The 5,708-nt window shown below is 40.5% G+C and overlaps 1 long non-coding RNA gene across 1 annotated transcript; it reads right to left on the minus strand.

Annotated features, from left to right (window-relative positions):
• Nucleotides 1–477: 477 nt before the first annotated feature.
• Nucleotides 478–1,082, minus strand: LOC122063471. Its single transcript, XR_006135343.1, has 2 exons — nucleotides 826–1,082; nucleotides 478–692 (listed from the first exon to the last, which is right to left on the minus strand). It is a non-coding gene; the product is annotated as an uncharacterized LOC122063471 (long non-coding RNA).
• Between the last annotated feature and the right edge of the window lie 4,626 nt (nucleotides 1,083–5,708).

Raw genomic sequence — 5,708 nt, forward strand, 5'->3', positions numbered from 1 at the left:
GGGTGGGGGGATGGAAAGGGTGGCTGCCCTCCATTAAGGGAGATAGTAGGGGAGGCCTGGCGGTGCTCCGCACCTTGTAGACAGTGGCAACAACTGAATCTGACACCCTCTGGCCAAAAGACCATGTCAATTCTAATGGGTTCATGCTATGATGAAATGGGTGGGAGTGGAACTAGTCAGGACTCAGTAGCAAATGTTATTGTGGATGTAGCTATTAGGCTTGAGTATGCTTTGGGGTACTCATTTTCCCCTCTATAGATTTGAGAAATAAGAGATTTCAAATCTACAGATTTGGGATTATTTGATCATGTAGGCTCTGTTTGCAACATTGGCATTTGGATGTATTTATGAAATCTGAAGTCTTGGAATTTTCCTGTTTTGGTTCTACAGTATGGATGGCCTGAAATTCCTGATAATCTGACTATGAGGATGATCTGATATCCTGATTATCTCTTTTAGCTTCGTAGTTAATCTTCATCAAACCTGCGCTTGTTCTTCAGTAGTGAATACCAATCCCTCTTTTTTTGGAGAACAAAATATGCAAGAAGATTTCCATTAAAGAGATGAAACACAGATATAAAGGCAAAAGTTGGAGCTTCTCATATGGACCATGGAGGAGACATTCCAACAAAAATGAGGTCACATTTAACACCAAATAAGCTACAATCCCTTGGACAGAAAGCCGCCTGAATCTGTTTTCAGAAGAAAGAACAAATAAGGATGATCTTGCAGTGTCCAATAGCTGCAAGGACAAACCATTGACATGGAGGATGAAGAGCAATAGAGAACCATCAAATAAAAGATTGATAATAAAAAATCAGTCACCTTCAATAATAACATTTGAATGAGAAGAACCAGCGACAAAATCAAAAGCATTTCTAAGAGCTCTCATCTGATCAGCTACTTTAGGAGAAGCTCGAATCATTTCTTTGTTTAGTCTAGCTGCAAAGAACATTATTAATCAGATATGGCAGTAGGAAGCATTGGCCGAATACCTTCAATGAGCATATGAATTGAACAGACGGCTCCAATAGATAGGAATCAAAATAAGAAAATTCAAAAGCGGGTTTCAGTAAGTAAATTGTTTTTTCTTGTTGTACATACACCACAAAAAATCTCACGTTAAGATAAAATCTTAAAAAACAATATAAAATGGATAAAGTATTGAAATAAGAAAGAACTTGTCACACCCCGTTCACACAGAACTGAACCAGTGACCGAGTTAACACTTATTAACCCAAAACCTGTCAGGATCATCTGATACAGTAATCACAGCATAGAATACACACACATACACTAAGTCAAGCAAATTCTGTATTTCAACGGAAGTCTTACGTGTACATACCTGTAAATACCTCAATACTCTTGATACCCAAATTGTATTACATAGCAAATATAAATGTGGGCCCGTAGGCATGATATATACACAAGAATTACAATTTAAATATCTAAAGCACAAAAGGGATAACATCATAAAATAATCAAAAAGGAACCTAGGTTGGTAGTCAATGTTGTTGTCCCACAACACAACTCTCGCACGGGCACTCTACCCCGTGCCCAAGATCTTCAGGGACACACTAGTTCTTGACTAAAAACTCCATAGTGGGTCCCGGGTCTAGCTCTTTAGCTGGATAACCTGCAAGATCATCTAAAAGTAGTGCACATGTGGGATGAGCTCACTAGCCCAGTAAGTGAAAAGAAAAACCAAGCAATCATTCGAAATACAAATGCACATATATGTATGTGATTCATTTTATTATTTTAAACCACCTACACATCACATCTAAGTCATAGTTCATGTGCTACTTGCAACCGCAGTGAGCGTATGCCCCAGGTACAAGCCACGAATGCCATCTCACGATACGCCCATAGGGTTGCCAGAGAAGGCCAGCCGTGGGTACCGGAAAAGTAAATAGGCATTGCCCTGCATTAAAGTAAAATGGGCCTTACCCTGCATTAAAGTAAAATGGGTATTACCTTGTATTAAAGTAAAATGGTCTTTGCCCCACCGATCCTCGCCCATCAGTCAGGCCAGAAGCCTAACCAAGACAGACGGGCTCTGGATTGGTGGGTCCGACCACTTCCAGGGCACCCACCACTCAGAACCGGGATTTTACTATTCACTTTCGTTCTTCATCCCACCTTGGGGAAACCACAAGGGGTCGATTCAACCTCATTTTTCACAAATCTAAGGTCCCATATCATGATCCTAACCTAGATCTAGGGTCGATCCAAAGTCTCAAGCATGGATCTTACATCTTTGCACAAGAACACCTCAAAACCCCCAAACTTCTTCTCTAGCTCAATAGATCAACTACTGCTTCTCAAATCTTGCAATTTCTTCCTCCAAAACCTTCATAAACAACAAGTAGGTCCTTTATTAAACCTTTGATTCACATTCTCAAGAGATATTAACAAGATCTAAAGGATTCCTACCCAAATCGAAGGGTTTTACTTAGGATTTCTCGGGGGTTTAAGAAATATAGACTTTACTCGCCTCAAATCATAGATCTCAAGATGAGGATCACTAATCCGGCATCGAAATCGAAAGATTCAACCCCAGCGTCGCACAACAAGCATCTTCTTCCCTTTTTCTTCTTCCTTCTTCCCCTCTCCTTCTTTCTTTTTCTCTCTTCTTTACTTTCTCACCCACTGTGTAAAACAATAAATGAGGGGAAAGAAAGGTAATAAATGCTATACATACCTAGGTCAAAATATCTAATGACCAGAGTGGTAGGTTAGACTGGTGGGTCCAACCCACCTATGATCACCCACCAGTCGGCCAAAACTTAGCCGAATCATTGGGATTTTTGATGGCTTAGCCCTGACATGTATTTCACTCTCGGTAATTGATTAACACGTGTACTTGACATAAAATACATCTACGTACCTTTATTGAGCGTACATGGTCCGATAATACGTACAAGTGCACGGCTTGGGCACACAAACTTCACTAGGCACTGACTCTGACTTGTCTGGCCAACCCGAGTTTAGAGTCATCCTTGCCATCATATTCTATAAGGTACCTGTCTTAGCTCGCTCGAGTTCAGATCCTGCAAGACCAAACCAAACCAACGGGGTAATTAAACCGAGTTTAGAAAGTAGAGTGTCACATTTATCCTCCTTTTAAAAATTTCATCCTCGAAATTGTAGTACCTTGTTGTCTGAGAAGATGAGGATACTTGGCTTGGATGTCATCTTCCTTCTCCCAATACGCTTCTTCAAGTAAAAAATTAGCCCATCGAAGCTTCACAAAAGTGATGGAGTGATTACGAAGAGTCTTTATTTTTCGGTCTAGGATTTTAGCAGGTTGTTCCTCGTAGATCATATCAGCTTCTAAATATTCAGGTTCCACGAGCAACACATGTAATGGATCATGAATGTACCGCTTCAGCATATACACGTGGAACACATTGTGAACATTGCTAAGGGAAGGTGGAAGAGCCAACATATATGCTACGGAGCCAACTCGAGCCAAGATTTCAAATGGGCTAATGTACCTTAGACTTACTTTGCCCTTCCTATGGAATTTATGCAACCTTTTGGTAGGAGAGATTTTGAGGAACACCTTCTCCCCTTCTTGGAATTCAATGTCTTTTCTGCGGTTGTCTGCATAGCTCTTTTGGCGTGATTGTGCTGCCTTAATCCTTACCTGAATGACATCGACCTTGTCACACGCCATCTGTATCATTTCTGGTCCAAGCATCCATCGCTTACCTACTTCATCCCAATAGAGGGGCGTTCTACACTTTCTGCCATACAATGCCTCATACAAAGCCACCCCAATTGTGCTTTGATAGCTATTATTATAGGCAAACGCCATAAGAGGTATGTATTCTTCCCAACTGTCACACATTTCCAGTGCACAGGACTTGAGCATGTCTTCTAGTATTTGTATGGTTCATTCTGATTACCTATCGGTCTGTGGATGGAATGCAGTACTCAGATTCACCTGTGTCCCCAATGCTTTCTAGAGACTCTTCTAGAATTTAGATGTGAATCTCAGGTCTCTATCTGACACTATGCTTACCGGTACTCCATGTAAACGGACTATGTTATCCATATAGAGTTAGGCTAACTTGTCCATGGAGTAATTGCTCCTGATCAGATAAAATGATGTCAATTACCACCAAAATTTCATCTATTCCCTTGGGTGTATGGGGTAGCCCTGTGACAAAGTCCATAGTGATCCTATCCCACTTCCATTCTGGTACAAGAGTGGTTGTAGAGTACCATATGGTCGATGCCTTTCTGCCTTGACCTTCTGACACACGAGATATTTTGTTACATACAAGGCAATAATGGTCTTCATTGCTGGCCACCAATAAATTTGTTTAAGGTTTTTGTACATCTTTGTACTTCCAGGATGAAGTAATTATTCAAAACTATATGCCTCCTTCACAATCCTGTCATGTATCTCTATATCATCGGGCACACACAACCTGTCCCAAAATAATAATGCCTCGTCATTGGCTATTGTGAAGTCAGGGTCATTCATTTTCTGTGCTTGAATTTTTAGCCTGATCCTTTGCAGCTCAAGATCCAAAGATTGTTTTGCTATCACCTCTTGTCTGATGATAGATGTACCTGTAAGGCTATCAAGGATATAGTCAAATGCCTAACATCATTTGGATGATGTTCAAGCTACAAGGTTGCTCCTTCGTATATAAGGATTTCATCCATCAACATCGCCTCTTGTATCAATTATGGAATGACAACTAAGTACGAAAGTGATACAGTCTAAGCCATCCAACTTAGAGCGTCAGCCACCACATTAGCCTTACCCAGGTTATATTGAATATCACAATCATAGTCCTTCATAACCTCAAGCCATCTTCTCTGCCTCATATTTAAATCTCGTTGGGTGAAGAAGTACTGAAGGCTTTTGTTATCACTATATATCTCACACTTCTCCCCATATAGATAATGATGCCAGATCTTCAAAGCAACTATGACTGCTGCCAGTTCTAAATCATGAGTGGGGTAGTTCTTCTCATACTCCTTAAGTTGCCTGGATGCATATGCTACCACCTTGTTGTGTTGTATGAGAACATAGCCTAACCCGATCTTGGATGCATCGGTATAGACTGTCATCCCACCTGTACCATTTGGAATAGTCAATACAGGAGCTGACACTAACCGCTTCTTCAACTCTTAGAAGCTGTTTTCACATTCTTCTGACCACTCAAACTTTACACCTTTCCTGGTCAACTTAGTCATTGGCGTCGAAATTTGAGAAAAAATTTTAATGAAGCGCCAGTAGTAGCTTGCTAAGCCCAAGAAGCTTTTGATCTCTATTACATTCTTGGGTGCCTCCCACTCTACTATAGCCTTAACTTTGTCCGGGTCTACTTCAATTCCATTCTCAGACACCACGTGTCCTAGGAATCCTACTTACTTAAGCCAAAATTCACATTTTCTGAATTTGGCATATAACTAGTGCTTTCTTAGTCTGTAGTACCATCCTCAAGTGTTTTGCATGTTCTTCTACTAACTTCGAGTAAATCAAGATGTCATCAATGAAAATGATGACCCACTTATCGAGGACATCGTGAAATACCCCGATTCATTATCTCCATAAAAGCAGTCTGTGCATTGGTTAGCCCGAAAGATAATTCTAAGAATTCATAATGATCATATTGGGTTCTAAAAGCTATCTTTGGTATGTCATTGCTCTTAATTTTGAGTTGGTAGTAATCTGATCTAAG

The sequence above is a fragment of the Macadamia integrifolia genome, unplaced genomic scaffold (assembly GCF_013358625.1).
Source record: "Macadamia integrifolia cultivar HAES 741 unplaced genomic scaffold, SCU_Mint_v3 scaffold1335, whole genome shotgun sequence".
Classification (NCBI taxonomy): Eukaryota; Viridiplantae; Streptophyta; class Magnoliopsida; order Proteales; family Proteaceae; genus Macadamia; species Macadamia integrifolia.